Here is an 18,295-nt window from a genome sequence, read left to right on the forward strand (position 1 = left end):
TCTTCTCCTCCCTCACATCCTTTTATACACCTATCCTCCATCCCTCACAAACACCTGGCTATATCCTCAGCTTTTCAAAAACCTTCATTATCCCATTAGAGCAGAAGTTGCCAAACTTTCTCAGTTCATAGTGCTCTTACCTTTCAGTGATTTTTTTCATGGTACTCCCATGCCAAAATCAAGACCTATCCATTCCATTTATTAAATAGCGAAGTCTAAGCAATCTCATAGTAGTACTCTGCATGGTACCTAGCTGTGTTTCCCTTGAAAACGTGAACACTTACAACATGGTGTACTCCAGGGAGTACTCCAGGGAGCCTTGGCCCACAGTTTGGCAACCAGGGCCTTAACAATTTCCTCTTTAGGACAATTGCAACTAATTTGGAATGCTATTTAGTTCAGCCTCCTGGCTCCCAGCCACTTCTTCCTAGGCAATTTCCTCCTTTAATTGCTGGACAGAAATGCTGGTCCCAGTAGCACTGATGGCCCTGCACATGAAATGCAGCAAGCCTTGATGCTAGTTGAACTAAGAGAAGGCCAATATCTCCAAATCTTAAAAACAGACAGACATGTTTAAGCATTTGGTGTAAATCCATGAAGAGAAGCTTAAGTCTGGAAAATATGATAGAGGTTCCATGCATCCTGGGAGCCCCAGCAAGCAGCCAACACCATGTTGAGTAACGCTGCCTACCCAGAGAGCCTCCCTGGGGCCAGAGTTCATGCACTGACAGCCAGGGCACAACTCTGTTGTAAGTCAGCTTAGGCAAAGCATGCTGGGATGATGAGGGCTTTCTCCTTTTACCACATCCCAGAAGAAAACCATGTTTTAACCACAGTTTGGATGGTGTTTTGTTCCATTATTAATGACAAAGGAAAGCTTTTAATCTTAGTAACTGGACAGGAAAACAGAAAATACAACTATATTAAAAATGTACCTTGCTGATAGAAATAGTCTAGCAGTTACTAATAGGAAAAATAAGTAAATAGAAAAAGAAGAGAGAAGGAAACCCTTAAAGTTACAAGGGGAAAAAACGAGCAATAAAAGTAATTTTATAAAATGCTAAAAGATCTCTTCTTACAAATAAAGAAAATGCTACTGAGGAAAACACACACACACACACACACACACACACACGAAAATCCAACCACATCACCACGTCCACCTGCTCTTGGGCTGCCTGGTGCGCCTGAGACCCCACAGAGTTGTTTCATGTGTCCCCACCATGACCGGTGCGCACTCTCCTGACTGATGTCACCCGCAAAACAGTGAGAGACCCTACTTCCTCTAGAGGCTTTCTCTGAACAGTGATGTCCCAAATGCAGCACAGGAAAGTGGGACTAGCTCATAACAGAGTCCAGGTAATGCTCAGGCAAGAACAATGGTGCTCTGACCTCAGGGGCACTAGAAAGGGAGACCACAATGAGGCCCGGATGAAGACCAGGGATTTGTCTGTGAGATGACATTGAAAGTGGACCAGGAGTGGGGATGGAAGACATGCACGTTAGAGAGGGAAGGACAAGAGGGCACTCACTCCTTTGGCTCTTGTACAGCCAGTGCAAGGGGCCAATAAAGACAGATCCATCCAGTGAGCAGGTTAGGGCTTTGGGCCCCTTTCGTCCAAGTATATTAGTCAGGGTTCTCTAGAGGGACAGAACTAGTAGGATAGATGTATAGATGAAGGGGAGTTTATTAAGAAGTACTGACTCACACGATCACAAGGTGAAGTCCCACAATAGGCCATCTGCAAGCTGAGAAGCAAGGAAGCCAGTCCAAGTCCCAAAACCTCAAAAGCAGGGAAGCCGACCTAATGGCCCCTGGCAAATCATTGGTTTAAGTTCAAGACTGCAAAAGCCAAAGAACTTCAAGTTTGATGTTCGAGGACAGGAAGCTTCCAGTACGGGAGAAAGATGAAGACTGGAAGACTCAGCAAGTCTGCTCCTTCCAACTTCTTTTGCCTGCTTTATTCAAGCAGCGCTGGCAGCTGATTAGATGGTGCCCACCCAGACTGAGGGTGGGTCTGCCTTTCCCAGTCCACTGCCTCAAATGTTAATCTCCTTTGGCAGCACCCTCACAGACACACTCAGGAACAATACTTTGCATCCTTCAATCCAATCAAGTTGACACTTAATGATCACACCAAGGCTGAATTTATATGTGCCTGCTGGGCACCCCTGTCCATGGGCATCCTTCTGTTTGTGGAACTAAACGTGTGAAATGCAGGCATTCCCCTTTCCCATGTCCCCACAATACCATCATTCTGTTTTCTTAGTCTGTACTTGTGAAGTCTCCAAATAACCTTTCACCCAGGGAAACACCACAGTGTCAGCTTGCTCTATTCTGCGTCTCTGCAGGGAGTGGAGGGAAGAGAGTTTCTGCATGGGGAAGCTTTGTAAGCATCCTGGGGCTACAGAATATTAAATCCTGAATAGGGCAACAAGAGTAGAATGGATACTACAAATGTGAGAAACATTAGGACAGCAGTTCTCAACCAGGGGAGACTCTTGTCTCCCAGAGGACACGTGGCGATGTCTAGACACATTTCTGAGTGTCAAGAGGGGTGTACATCTAGTGGGCAGAGGCCAGGAATGCTGCTGAACATCCTACACTGCACAGGATGTCACAGAGACTATACAACAAATGTTCCCTGGAGAGCAAGCCTGGCCCACAGCACACAGCTGTGGCAGGAAAGGAAGTGCAAAAGGCAGTGTGAAAACAAGAGGGGATGGCCAAGAATAGGCTCACGAGTGTGTGACACCAGGGAAGCCATGAGAGGCTGAGCATTTCAGGTGACAGGGACAAAAACTAAGAAGGCAAAGTAGAATTTGGCCATTTATTCAGGTGGGTTTGGTTCAAGGTCCGCAGAGGCCTTGAGAGAATTCATTCTAAGGGTTGTAATGAAAGCAAAAGCAACTTCAGAATGCTTGGCTCGCCTTAAAAAATGACAATGCAGAACAAGCTGGAGATAACACTCCTCTCCCACCCACAGAACACATCAAACAGCCTGAACAACGGAACTACACCTACAAATATTCTGTGCCCATTTTATATGCAAGATTCTCTGGTGACTCTATCTATTGGAGAAATTGTAAATATCAGTCCATAAGTTCATAGTATACAAAGTACCAATCAGAATAGAAATTCTCAAGTCAAATGCAAATGAATGAGTTCTATCAATAATGCTGCCCCTTTTTCTCAGTCACTATAAATGGAAATGTTATAGCTAGAAATTGTTTTGACTCAAATAAATCACAAGGGGAGGTAAGCATATTTCCACATTATAGCCCAGGCCAGGCATTCTGAAGTGGATGAGATATTTTAGAGTTTGCTTCAATAGCTCTGGATATACACACACCTCCTGTGAAACTTGATGGGGGACAAGAAGCATTGAGCCTCAGAGGAGAGGTAAAGCATAGTTTAAAAGTACACATCAGGGGCAAGGTGATGTCAATAAATATAAAAGTAAAATATTATTTGATGAAGGAAGGAAGTAGAACTATATTTGGAGTCACATCTGAAGCAGATATATTTATAATGTGGCAATATAGTAGTCCTCTCTCATCTGCTGCTTTGTTTTCCATGGTGTCAGTTACCCATGATTAAATATGGTCCAAAAATATCATGCAGCAAATTTCAGAAATAAACAATTCATAAGTTTCAAGCTGTGCATTGTTCTAAGCAGTGTGATAAAATCTCATTCTATCTTACTCTGTCCTGCCCAGGATATGAACCATCCCTTTGACCAGTAGATCCACGCTGTAGATACTACCTGCCCTGCCCATGAGTCACTTGGTAGCCAGCTCAGTTATGAGGCCAACTGTTGGGGTATTGCAGTGTTTCTGTTCAAGGAACTCTTATTTTACTTCATAATGACCCCAAAGCACAAGACTAGTGATACTGGCAAATCATTGTAATTGTTCTATTTTATTATTATTGTTGTTCAACTCTTTCTGTGCCCAATTTATAAATTAAACATCATCATAAGTATGTATACATAGGAAAAAAACATAGTATATATAGGATTCGGTACTTGCCTCGGTGGTTTCAGGCATCCACTAGGGGACTTGGAACATATCCCTTGTGGATAAGAGGAAACCACCATATTCCATCATAATTCTAAGTATTTGTCTTATGAGTAAAAAAAGGGCTACTTTACATAGGCATCTATACCACATTATCACATTCGGCAACAAGAATGTCTTTTCCTTGTTTCACAGTGATATTTCTCTAGATTCTAACTGGAGAGATATTTCTCTAGATTCTAACTGGAGAGGGACTGAAAAGCAACTGTCCCTGCATGGCACAGCCCACCTTGGATGAGACTGTTCACATACTACCCAATAAGGTGTTGTTTAACTCCAAGGAACCCGGACTATGGAGAGTGTCCATGGTAGACTATTATGGGATTGCCTTGCTAAGCCATAGAGCCAGAACAACGTCCTGGGGCTGAGAGTGAGTTCTACCAGATGGGTTTTCTCTCCACCACTAACACTGAGATCAGTCCTAGGAGGGATTGAGGAGGTGGGATTTGAATTGGGGTTACAGAAGAATTTCCTCCTCTTTCTGTAATCAGTAGCTCCACAAGGCAGGCTGACTTGTGGAACTCTCCCAGTCCTTGGGGGGCAGCTGACCAGGGCCGGGGGAGGCAGGTGGGAGCCAGCAGAAGAGCCCATGTGTAGACCTTGACCTGCTGCTCTATTTCCATGCTGCACTTCCCTCCACAGCAGCTGAGCCTCTGGCAAAGGCAGGCTGCAAATGGCAGTTTGGTCTCTGTGCTGCAAAGAATCAATGGAAAGGGCCCAGCTGCCATGAGAGAAGCCAAAGAGAGGCGAGGCCACCTTGGTGCTTTCCGGGGAAGTCACCCATGGGAGGTGGCTGTGCCCAGAGGATCATCAGCCTGGCAACATAAGAGGCCTGGAACCTTCCAGGGAAACATTTCTGAACTGAAGAGGCGAGGCTCCCCAGGGAACACACTCTGACTGGGGGTGCCTCAAAGGGGCCAGTTTCCAGCAATAAAGCTGCTGGGGTGTCTGTCATCATAATTACCTCTACAGTCAAAATCAGTGTCTTGCCAACAGATTCTAAGTGTTCTCTCCTCAAGAATCACACAAAAATAAAAGTAAAGCAAGTTTGTGTAAAGCAAATGGATTTGGGGGTTATTGTCTGAAGACTTGCAGAGGCCACATTCTAGGATAATGACCTTTTATTCAGTTAGAGGTGCCTGTTGACTGGAATGAGCTACGGCAGCTTGAACCTAGTTATTTAATTGACCCTCTGAGCAGAGCAGGCCCTCACCAACCCCCGGCCAGGGCCTCCTTGCAGCTCACAGCTAAGGAACTAATGTACCTCTGCAGACGTACCTGTGGCAGGCACCTCCAAGGACAAAGCTTCCCACTGCCATTCAGTATGGCATCTGGCTAAGAGTGGATATAGCTAATATGGAAGCTGGATACAGGTGGGCACAACAAGAGACCCCTCCATGTCTTTCCCAGAAGATACTGCACAGTCTCACCCAAGCTTAAGATAAAGCAAAAGTATTTATTAGCAACGCACTTCACAAACAGGGGTTGGTGACTTTACAAATTAACATGAGACCATCCACTTTATATATCACTTCAATGGCTCCTGGCTGCCTCTTGGGGAAAAGTCCTTCATGGAGGGCCTGCTTCCCGCTCCAGGCCCCTTCCCCTTCAAAACGAAATGAGAAGAGTTCCCTTGCCCCCTCTCAGGGCGTGCAATGGTGGTGTGGCTTGCTTCTTCAGTGCCCCACAGCTCAAACCTCTAGGGGAGCATACAGACCGACAGGCTGTGGGGTTCTGACTCCACGGTAGTGTCTAGGGATGAATGTTTACAGCTAAAGCCCCTGTCCATAGGCAGCTTGTGTTAGTCAGCTCCATTAGACCCCTGCCTTACTGCAAGGACAGAGGGATTTCTGTATCCCAGGGTTCTTGCCTTGGTGTACTAGAAGAATCAGATCACACGTGGGCTTGGAGAATGAGTGCGAGGTTTTATTGAGTGGAAGTAGCTCTCAGCAGATGGGGGAGCCAGAAGGCAGATGCTTTTCCCCTAGAGATGAGCCACTCAGTGGCCTGGGCTCTCCTCTGCCCTGGCCAAACTCTGCGTCATTCCACTGGTTGATGACATCTGTCGGTGTGCTCTTTTGTCGGTGTGCTCTTCTGCCAGTGTGCTCCCCTCAACGTCCTCTCAACATCTAGCCGCTTCTATCTTCTTCTGCCAATGTGTTCCTCTTGACATCCAGCAGCTTGTGTATCTGCCTGCTAGGGTCTCAGAGTTTTTATAGGCACAGGAAGGGGGCATGGCAGGCCAGGGTGGTCTTGGGAGATGCAACATTTGGGCACAAAAGCAGGAGTGCCTGTTCTCACCTATGTCCATAGGCATAGGCCTGGGGTTGAAGCCCAAGCCAGGGGCCCACCTTCCCCTCCCATCACACCCCTGCCCCTCTTCCATATCAATAACACCATAGAAGTAAGAAATCACTGGAAATTTCTCAGGCCCACTGTCTCTACTTTACCATACTGACCATCTAGACAAGAATACCCTTTCCTCAAATCACTGCTCAGGCCTTACGTCTCCCAGGAAGCTTCCTCAAGCCTAACCTTAAAAAGAATTACACTTTTCACACCTGAGGTTTCTAGGGCTCTGTCTATAATCCTCTCCACCCTTCTGTACTCTCATGACACATTGTATGTATCCAGCTCTACTGGAACATGAATCCTCCATGGGCAGGAGCTGTGTTCACAAGCCTCACAGAATCAATAAATCCTCTCTCATTCATTTGTGCATTTGCTCCACCAGTAACACTAAGAGTGGCACTTCATATGAATTAAGCATTTCACAGGCACCTGCACAGAAAGTGTTTTACTGATGTTTAATTTCAACCACAACTCTGTGAGCAGGGCTTATTGTTACTTCCATTTTGGGGGAGCAAAAGCTGCCCCAAGATATCATAGCTACTAAAAGAAAGAGAGGATTAAATACTGTCCAAGTGCTTAGGGCAGTTCTTTCTTTATCCTATCTCTCAGAATTCACTGTGTATCCCACCTTCTAGAATAGATACATAGATGAATACAACCTCAGAGTCCAGTAGGAGGACACCAGGCACGCAGGGAGCAATTGAGTGTTGCAGGAGCTAGGATGTTAGTCTGTACCTGGTAGGAAGAGGCACAAAGAAGGAAGGAATTAATCTTACCCTAGGATGGAGTCAAAACTGTTGGTGAATGACTGAACGAAGTAAAGGAACTGAATGGTTAGATACATTTTAAAGCTCTCATGGAGAGGCCATAATACCTAGACCTAGCCAAGGAAATTAATAATAGTTTCTTAACTATTAAGCTACTTTCCAATACAAGACTCATCAAAAAAAAAACTAAATTAGTATACGAGAGACTGCTGTTGTATAAAATCATATTCCCTAGAAATTAAGTGACATTTTTCCCTCACAACTTTAATGAAGAGCTTCCTCCAAAGAGGGTGTTAGCTAAGATAAAAGGGAAGTAATTTTGCCCTGGGGGAGGGAGGTGAATAACTTGCAAAATCCCTAGGCTGCCCTGACCCAGGGAGTGTGAGGTTAAGGACAGACACCATCTTCCTTGTGTACCATCTGCCTTGCAGAGCTTTCTTTTCTGGCCTGAAACATTTTTTCTTCTTTCAAAGCTCAGATAGAGAGGTCTGTAGCCTCATTCCCTTCCAGCTTTTGGGAGTCTTAACTCCAAGTGGAGACCAGCAGTCGGACTAAGACAGCACACAGGAACACGACAGGCTGCCTTGGATCTGCACATGCCAAGACTTCTGAGAATCACATGGTGCAAACGCAACTCCAGTTTTACAATCTGACCCCAATTATCCTACCAGAGATAATGCTATCCATCATACTGTTATAGCGAAACAGAACAGCCAAAGTTCATCCCTGTACAAGTATGCCTTATTTCATGGAATAATATGATAGAAAAAGAGCATAGAAATCACTTCACATATTGAATCATTTAAAATCTTTCATAAAGCTAGGAACCCTTTTGTAATTATAAAAAACACATTTTATATTTTATCCAAGGGCAAGTTTGTAGTGGCCAACTGTTAATTACTAGAAAAGAGCAGGAGTAGTACAATAATAACCCCAAATGGTATCTAATACTACATTTCTATCAACTTATTACACATAATACATAAATATTTTATGAGGTACCACTGTATCTTTCCTTAATGTCAGGTTTACACTGGATTATCAATATGATCTACTGATACCCGTTATAGCAATATATCATTATCACTCATAGGTAAATAAAGTAACTAGAAAAAGGCTGGGGGCAGCGGCTCATGTCTTTAATCCCAACAATTTGGGATGCCGAGGCAGGCAGATCACCTGAGGTCAGGAGTTCAAGACCAGCCTGGCCAACATGGCAAAACCCCGTCTCTAGTAAAAATATAAAAATTAGCCAGGCAGAGTGGCACATGTCTGTAATCCCAGCTACTCAGGAGGCTGAGGCAAGACAATCACTTGAACCCAGGAGGCAGAGGTTGCAGTGAGCTGAGATCACACCCCTGCCCTCTAGCCTGGGCGCCAGAGTGAGACTCCATCTCAAAAAAAAAAAAAAAAAAAAAGTAATTAACTAACTAGAAAAAATAAAAGATGTTTTCTTCTCAAAGAGATGCACTTCAAATGAAATTTCAGTTATTATGCTTAATTATTATTTATCAGCCCTGAGTATATCTATGTTGTTCAGATCAACTGTGTGTTACTGATCATTGTAATGATGACTCAATCCAGAAGAATTTGATTTTACAACAGAACTTTATGGTTATGAGACTTTTGTAAAGTATTCCTTTAATTTATATGTTTATTTTAGATGTAGAGAAACATGAAAGGGTGAGCTATAAAAGTGTTAAGGAAGCAAACACATGATATTAGAAGTAAATTCAATGGAGAACGTAGAATGAAATGACTACAACAAAAAGGAATGATGTAAAATTTCTAAATGTTAAAGAAGAACTTGTTCATGATTTAAAATTAAAATAATAGGCCTCACAATACTAAGGAAAGTAGATTCTAGATGACATCTTTAGAAGAATAATTATACCACTTAATTTTTAAGTGCCAATATTTGTAATTTATTAGAAATGACATCCTTTACTCATATTTTGCAACTTACAATTCTTAAAAGCTTTGCATGTCAATTTACAAGTATATGAGGGAAGTATATTATTTACATTATTGTTTAAAAATTCTTCTCGGTTATATGCAAGAGAAAAGTTGGAAGAAACTAATTGGAAGATCTCTATGCCAACTGTCTATGCCATACGAACTCTGAGACTCTAGCTTCTAGGGATTACCACAACAGAGAAATAGTCCTTAACCAGCAGAACACAACTTTCCAGTACTTGGTGGGGAAAATATTATATATAATCAGATGTGTTAACTTTATTAAGTCCTGGAGTAAAGGAACTGCCAAACTTATTTTATCACAGAATTCTTTGGTTTTGGTAAAGCTATTAGATCTTCCAGAATATAAACTGGGACCTAAGGCACGTATCACTCACTTGACACTCAGTGATACACTAGTCACCATTACTGATGTCTTATTACACCTGTTAAATTAGACTCTCTTCAAAGGGAGAGGACAGAACATACGTTGGTGTCCTTCAAACAATGTGGATCTTGTGTTCACTACATGAGGGCAGCTGTTTCCTTATGTTTAGGAGTTCCACTGATTTTGTAGTAGAACCTCATTTTGCCTTTCTTTATTGATTTGCTGCCCATATATTAAATCTATTCCCATACTGTAAACTATAATCTCTTCAAAATGTGCTGCTTTATCAATAACCTTTCCTTCAAATACTAGGCCTCTATTTCTTTTCTTTTCTATTTTTTTAAAGACAGGGCATCTATATATTAATATTATTATTGCCCAGCTAGAGCGCAGTGGCTATTCACAGGCATGCTCACTGCACACTACAGTCTCAAAATCCTGGCCTCGAGCGATCCTTCCACCTCAACCTACCTAGTAGCTGGGATTGCAGGCAAGCGCAATGATGCCCAGCTTAGGCCTCTATTTCTAACTGTATACTAGACATCTCTATGAGGAAAAATATACTATTAATAAGATAGAAACATGCCCCAAACGAAATGTATCACTTTATTCCACAATCAATTTTCCTGCCTTCACAGAACTGCCACCAAAGCGTCAAAGGTATGGTACAGATAGGTGCCACTGCTGCCACACAGGAGGCCAATTACTAGGACAAAAAGTACTGCCAGGCTTTATTCGGGTACTGTGGCAGAGGAGAATGGGAGATGAGTCTCAAATCCATCTCCTAAGCCAACTAAAATTAAGGATTTACATAGCAGGAAAGAAATGTAATGACGTGTGGGAAAACAAGAACCAGGAAGGGGTAAGGAAGAGGAGTTAGCCAACAGGCAGTAGGTGGTGGGCTAGGCAATCATGTTGGGTGAGGGGTCTGGTGTCTCACTGTCCTGATGCTGTGATCTGGAAAGTTTCTGTTCCTTGATACTATCTGGGAGGACTGATGGTTGGTTTCCTGAAAAAGGAACTCAGATAAGATAAATGTAACTTTCTCAAGATTTAAGACTGGGAGGGTAAATTTCTGTACTTATTTAAAAGAAACCGTAAACATCAGTTTTCTGGGACAATTCCGTCAGTTTCAAAACAAAAGTATAAAATGTGGATATTTCGCCAATGACTAAGACAAGTGTGGCAGACATGAGAAAAGACAAAAGAGGACAGGTTTGAGGGACATTCTGGAAGAGGAAAATCCAGGAACTGCTAACTTTCTGGATGAAGGGAAGAAAAAAGCAGCTGGGGCCACTCCCCAATGTCTGGCTTAAGCAACTATTCAGATGGATGGTGGTGCTCAACACATATAAGAGCCCAACTGACTTCATTTGCTATTTATAGCATCACTATTATCCCTCTCCAGTGAATTAGGTGATGCAGGTTTCCCAGAACCTGTTTTCCATGACACCTGTCCTTTTGTCTGTTCAGGTGCCCACACTGAAATTGCATTTCCTCATTACCTCCTGTTGAAATATCATCCATTCTTCCAGGCCCATCTCAGAATCTCGCAGAAAGTGTTTCTTATTGCCCACAGCCGGATGTAATCTGTTCCCTTTTTATAATTTTACTCTGAGCCCTAAGCCATAATTTTACCATGGTACTTATTTTACCACTTATGTGCTTAAGGAGGTACACCCAGCCTGACACAGTGTGTACACACAGCAGGCCCCAGCAAGTTTGTTGCAGGAGGTTGCTGAGACCCTGGAAGAACAGGGATCCCCACAGCACTGGCAAACACCCCTCTCAGCACCCACCTCCCACAATCCCTAAAGAAAAGTAGCTAAAAACAAGTATAACCTCACAAGTTGTATACTATCAGATGTCAAGCATGGAGATGTGTACACAACCACAAAGTGTTAAACATTTGAAGAAAATGAAGACCAAGAAAGAGAAGCAGCAAATATAACCAATAGTATAAGGAATGCTTTAGTAAATAAGTATTAAAGTGAAGAGGAGATTTTAAAAGGGGTCTGAAAATAGATAGACTACCATGTTAATAATAATTTTTTAAAGGTGATCTGAAATTTTTAGACAATTTTTAAATGAGGAAAAACAACATTTGGTCTAAACAGGAGAAACGATATAGCTGAGGAATAAATTAGTAATCTAGAAGACAGAGCCAAAGAATTATCCCACAAGACAACTCATCTCCCATAAGGGGAAAAAAAAGATGAAAAAATGTGAAAGAAACGTTAAGACAAGCAAGAACTTAGAAGTTTTAACATATGCCTAATATGAAAAAAAAATTAAGAAGAAATACTTAAAAGAATATAGAGAAAGTAGCAGACAAAACTAAAGAAATAAGAGAAGAAAAGTACCCAGAGTTGAAGGCACATATCCTCTCAGTCCAGAAGGCCCACGAAGTTCCAAGCAGGATGAATAGGAAGGGGGTCCACATCTGGATGATAAATGCCCTGGAGCCAGGTCCTCTGTCTTCAATATTTGAGTATTTCTTACGTGGTTACCAAGAATGTCGCATTTAAAGGATATTCAATAACTAAACTGCAGCATGGACGGAAAGCCCAGAAATAAATGATGCACTCTGTCTTTGAGAAACAGTCTTACCGGCTACCGGTTCCAAGCATTTGATCTTTGTCAATCTCAGCAATGATTCAGCTATTAAATTTCTCCTCGAGATCCTAACACATTAACGTTAATCTACTGTACTGAGATCACAACACACTAATGTGCATCTACTGTATCCTTACATTCACATTTTCTTTCCTTCTGCCCTTCCCCTCACTCATTTATCCCTCGTACTTTCATTTCTATGGAATAACATGGCACTGGCATATGTTTGTCTCTTACAGAACAAGAGAAAGAGACCCTCTAGAAAGGAAACATCACCAAAGTGGGCATAACCTGCACATAGGTAAGTCACAGGGGTAATTCATCAGCATGATGTCTCATAGAGCTAGGTGGCTAAGGCACTGTTAGGTGCACATGAATAGCACAAAGAAGCCATGTCAGGTTTTAGACATACCCTGTTCTGTGCTTCTGTGCTTCGGTTCAACCTCAGACTGACAAGATCCACCAAGCACCTCTGCACCCCTGCTGCTCTGATGGTATCATTTCATGCCTCATTCATGCACTGTACAGTGGCACTTAATGTTCACTCTTCAAAGAGCTAGACCATCTAGACCCAATTTCTCCATCATAAGCCAGTGCACTTTGAACAAGTATCGCTGTCAAATTAAAAAAAAAAAAACTTTCCAAGTCTCAGTTTTCAACATTCACTGGTGAAGTTGGCAACTGGATATTTTAAATTCCAGACTGATTACACAGCTCTCCTGTGCTGCTTTGTAGAGTTTTATTTTCACACACTGCCATGACAATCCATCATACTCTGTCCCTTAGGGAAGAGAAAGAGTCCATCTTTTTATAAATAGCTGCAGGAGATTCCTGGAGCAGCTCATGCCCCTCCTGTGCTTAAACCCATGGAGCTTAAGACCTAAGAGGCTCACTTTCCACTGCAAAATACCATTCACCATCAGTCCCACAAATGTGAATGGGGCTGCCTCCAGGTACCTCAACTAGAAAGAGAAAAGCAGCTTATAAAATATGCTCCTGCTTATGGAAGGAGAGAGATAAAAGGAAGAGCAACAGCAGTGCACAATGCACCTAAGAGAACCTATGGCCTCATCAAAGCTGTTTTTTTTAAAATGTCAGAAGTCACTTGAAAAGCTGAAATAAGGAAAAAAGTAATACTTAAAGGAAGTGAATGATGGGCAGAGAAGAACTGGGAATTTGAGAAGTGTCAGTCACTCAATAATGCCTCATTCATCTAATATTGTTATCACAGAGATAAAGTTGGTAATAACGCATCAAATTGAAAATGTGTTTAATTCATTTAAGGGGATTTAATTCATTTTTTCTTGATTAAGAATCAGTGCACAAGAGCCTTGATGGACATAACTATTATATAAAAGGTTTCAGAACCAGAGTTCAAATTCACTCCAATAACATACTCTGGAAAACTTTACATAAAGTAATTACGGATATTAATCTATCCAGTCTCTCAGGAAGAGGCTGCCATATATGTGCAAACACCACCCAAATGCCCAAACACTGGTTATATTAACCCTTTCAAGTGTTCAGAATATAGATTATAATTGCCCAACAATACTTCCCACATAAAGTTCCAAGGGATCTGCTTGACTTGCATAACAGTGCCACAGAGAACCCAGCCCCATGTGTCACTCTCAGGAATAAATACCAAAGAGCAGACAACAAATCCTCCCTCCCTTTGGCATCAAGACTTCAAGTCTTCAGCTGGGCACAGTAGCTCACACCTGTAATCCCAACATGTTAGGAGGCTGAGATGGGAGAAATGCTTGAGCTTGGGAGTTTGGACCAGCTTAGGCAACATAGCAAGACTTTATCTCTACTAAAAATAAAAAAATGAACTCGGCATGGTGGTACATGCTGGTATTCCCAGATACTTGAGAGGCTGAGATGGGAGAACCACTTGAGCACCAGAGATCAAGGCTGCAGTGAGCTATGACTGCACCACTGAGCTCCATGCTAAGCAGCAGAGGAAGACTCCATCTCGGGGTGGGGAAAGAGTTTGAGTCTCCCAAGCATCCTGTGCAAAGCCTATGCAAAGCCCCTTGCTGGGGATGTGCAACTAGGGCAAAATGCTCCTGCTACATGGGGACAGGATATCACAGAAATATTCACTGTGCTCAGTAAAAGGGTGTCTCTGACGGAAACCAGTTCCGGGCTTGTTGTCACAGGCTGTTGCCACTTTATTGAGCCACACTTGCCTTTCTGCTCCTTGCAGAAACTGTTCCATGAAACCTTATTGATTTTTGCATATTTTATTTCCTATAGCTTTATTTCATGAGGCACACTGCTTGCAATATGACTGGTGGCCACTGGCCCAATATTGGTTGAAAAAAAATTACTGGGCAAAGATAAAATAAAACAAGTATTCAATAGTTCAGAAAAATATCCAATGTGGATATGCTGATTTTATTCATTTAAAATGAAGTTAAATTAATAGCATCATTCAAAATCCTGCCTATGACCTAGCAGAAAGAATTAAAGGTACTGAAAAGGGGTTTTGGTAAAATCAATATGTTTCAATAGAAAAAATAATGCTATGGAGAATAACCCTCTAGTTGAAGCCGAATTTATATAAAATAGGCTTAATAAATACAACGCAGTTTATAAAGGTTGCATACATGAGACATTTTGCTTGAATTAATCCATAGATTTAATGCCCCCCAGCAAACTCCACAGACAGTACAATTCAAATCTCTGTTTAAATCCTTGTCCCTCCTCGCCCCACCCCAGTCTCTCTTTCCCCAACACACATAAGCTACTAACTAGGTGTCTCTCAGGAAACTAAGGCTCAGGTTATTTCCATTGCAACTCTAATGCTTTATGAATCAAGCACAAATGCATACATCCACTGCTTACAAACAGGCTTTGCTCAAGAAATTCATTTGTAAGCAGACTATATAGAAATCATAATAAACGTTCTTAAGGGAAACTATGTACTTCAAGTAATTTGCATCCCCAGACTATTCATAATGAAGCAACATAACACACTGTATCCTCACAGTTAGCACAGTAACACATGTACAACAGAAACCAACTACCAGATTAAAACGCTACAAGGGGAAAATTAAGTTTTTCTTGCATTTTGAGGTCCTATCTTCATTCATATCTCAACCCCAACATGCCAAAGGGCAGTTCCCAGGGCCTAGAGGAACAAGGACTAGAGCTCGAGAAATGTGGTGGGGGCAGTGAGAAAGGCAGCGGGTAGGTGCGAGGGGTGTTTGGCTACTGCAGATCCCTAAGCTAGGTATTTCTGATTCCAGCTGGCTCTCTCATTGCCTCTCCCCCAACCCCACCTCCAGGTTCCACCTGCCTCCTATTGTTCCAAACTCACCAAGTCCCACAGAAGCTCAGGAATAATCACTCTCTCTGGACAATCTGTTGCCAAAGAATGTAATATTGCAGATATTCCCTGAAACAGGAACACACCTTGAGGTTTTCTTAAGAATTTTATAGCTCCTATCCCTTAAGGCACTTGTGTCTTCTGTTCCCAACCCCTTTTAATCCTCTCATTCTTTCCTCCCTAGTCTACCATCACCCTCCCCTTGTCATCTTAAACTCTAAGGGAAGATAAACATCACAGGAAGGGATCTAGTAAAACATCACTAACACTGAAAGGGGCTCAGGTATCCAGAGCATTTAATCACAACAGGGCAGGTGTTGGGGCAGAGGATGAGCTTATGGTAGGAAATGCAGAGAAAGGAGGCGCTGGGCCCTCAGGCCAGGATCTGAGGCCAGGAGGAGAGGTCATGGTAACACAGGAGGGGCAGTGGCCACGTGGAGGACGAGGAGCTACAGAGGCAGAGTTATCCCCTCCCCTGCACCCTGTCTTGGAAAGGCCAACACATGAGAGTACACCTGGGCTGGAGAGGAAGGGGCGTGAGTGCGGTGGTCTAGGGGAGAAGAGCGGTCCCAGCAGCTGACCATGGAAGGGGAGGAAAGGGAGACCTCCATGACCGCGAACTTGCTGAGGGCTTCCTGTGTGCCTGGTGACCCTTTAAATCTCGCTTCCTGAACTAACTCACGGAGCCCTACTCATGAGCTAGGTGCTATTATTTGCAGATGGAAAATAGAGCACAGAGAAGCAGAGCGATTTGGCCAAGCCCTGGAGAGAGCGCTTCACTCTCCTGCCTGCCGCCTCCTACCGGCATCCTGGAAAACACCAGGTGATGAAGGGGGCTGATGGCAGAGAAAGCCAGGCTAGAAGCCTCATGGGAACACTCACCAGCTCCAGGGACTGAGATTGAATCCTTAGCCTCCTCAAGTCTCAGGGTCCTTAACGTCATATGTAGGTAATGACTGTTGAGAATTAAATTCATGGGGAAAACCTCCCAGGGCGTCTGACTTAGAGCAGGTACTCCATAATCAATAGCTGTTATTACTGTTGTTAAAATCTGGGAATCTGTATTGCTTGTGTTTCTTCTAATGAGGAATGTGCTACAAATCAGATGTGGACATCTTATACTCACTGCAGATTCACGTTGAGTATTATAGAATATTAGAGTCACACATTGAAGGAAACTCAGGAGACAGTTATAATACCAATAAGCTAATAAAATGTTCTCTATTCTAACACATTTCTCATTTCTTATATTTAGAGTTTAACTTCCTATCCAACTCATCAAAAACTTTCCTCAAGATTAGCTGAGATCTTTTGATTTTGCATATGTAACTTCAACAATTCAACCTCAGTCCTTTGTCAAACAATAAGATTGAGCACAACAGAAAAAAATCTGAAGTATGTCACCAAATTCAGGCTCATTTCCTATGACTTGAATCCAATGAAGAATTAAAAATTAGGAAAACTCTTTGCTTTAATCCTCACAAAGGCAGAGTTTCTGTAAGAAAGGCAGGCTATGTTTTCCATATGCAGTGAGGTTCATCCATTTAAATTAAGAAGACACAGATTTCATTTCAGAAATTACTGGGTGGAATCTCACAATAAATAAGTTCTATTTTCCCCACTGTTAAGACCAAATCTAACTCGCCTCTCCATGGATGGAGGGCGGCCTCCTAGACCAGCACCCCCGCCCCACTTCTCCTCTGTGCCCTCAGCCACCTCCACCTCCGTCTGCACCACTTCATCACATGGCTCTAATTATCCAAGGGAGTGCCAGAAAACACAGAAAGGGAAAATTGAATTCCATGCTGTCAGTTTTGTTTCTAGTTCACAGATTTGATGAAATAGAGATGAAGAAAAAAATATTGGCAAACACACGGTTTGGAGACTGCCTATAATACAATCCCTGAAGCTCCATCCATCGCTCACAACCACCAGGGTTCGGTGTGTTATGAATATGCATAAGATGCAGGGACACAGGAACACACATCTTCCTTGGACAGCAGGAAAGATATGCTACTTTATCTCTGGAGTGAGAAAAAAAGAGCTATGAATTCGAGGAGTAAAAAATAAAAGGTTATGTTTGTACCTGCAGGGTAAATTATAGGGGGCAAAACCTACACCCATTTAACCAACGGTAACATTACACAGACCCTACCCACACTGCGTCAAATATTATGAAGTCAAAAATCGCATATATTCAAATATTACTTAGATGTAATTCTTCAACCACATAAACGTCAGCAATATGACACAGGCACACATCACATCATGATCCTAGTCTTAGCCGATTATGCTATGTTTATCTTTCATTTCTCAACAGAGTGATGCACTTCTTTTTTCACTTGTGGGCTTCCAAAAATAACTTAGATGACAACAAAAAAAGAAATGCAGGCAATCACATGAGTGGCACAGATACACCTTTTTTTCTAGCTGCCTTTTCGATATTTAAGTAACTTTAATTAGACATCCAGAAATCCCTTATTGTGGGACACACAACATGGGCGGGAGGTGGTGGGGGTTGGATAAATAGAAGAACTTGTGGATGGAGCATGAACAAGCTTCTTAAAAACCTATGCGTATCAGCTGTTTTTAATTTAAAGCAACAACTAAAGTGTCAAAGAACAGCTGAATATCCTGCATTTTAATAAACTTTAGTCAAGTTAGCTTACAGAAAGTTTACTGTTTCTGCCTTCTGTGTTTGCTGACCATGTTCCATGGCAGTGTAAGAAGAAAGAGTCTTTCCTGAAAGAGACATGGTAGTAAACATCTCATCACAAATCTACTCTATATCAGCACTAC

The 18,295-nt window shown here is 42.4% G+C and overlaps 1 protein-coding gene across 5 annotated transcripts in view; it reads right to left on the reverse strand.

Annotated features, from left to right (window-relative positions):
* The window catches only part of PTPRM (protein tyrosine phosphatase receptor type M), an 844,030-nt gene that overhangs the window by 586,847 nt on the left and 238,888 nt on the right, over window positions 1–18,295 (reverse strand). The window contains exon 1 of one of the 5 annotated variants that reach the window (XM_054537542.2): window positions 1,710–1,914. The exons of the other annotated variants lie outside the window; for them this stretch is intronic. The gene's annotated coding sequence lies outside the window, so the exon portion shown is untranslated. Of the gene's footprint in view, window positions 1–1,709; window positions 1,915–18,295 lie in introns of those variants that run through there. 5 annotated transcript variants of the gene reach the window in all.

Source organism: Pongo abelii, chromosome 17, assembly GCF_028885655.2.
Source record: "Pongo abelii isolate AG06213 chromosome 17, NHGRI_mPonAbe1-v2.0_pri, whole genome shotgun sequence".
NCBI lineage: Eukaryota > Metazoa > Chordata > Mammalia > Primates > Hominidae > Pongo > Pongo abelii.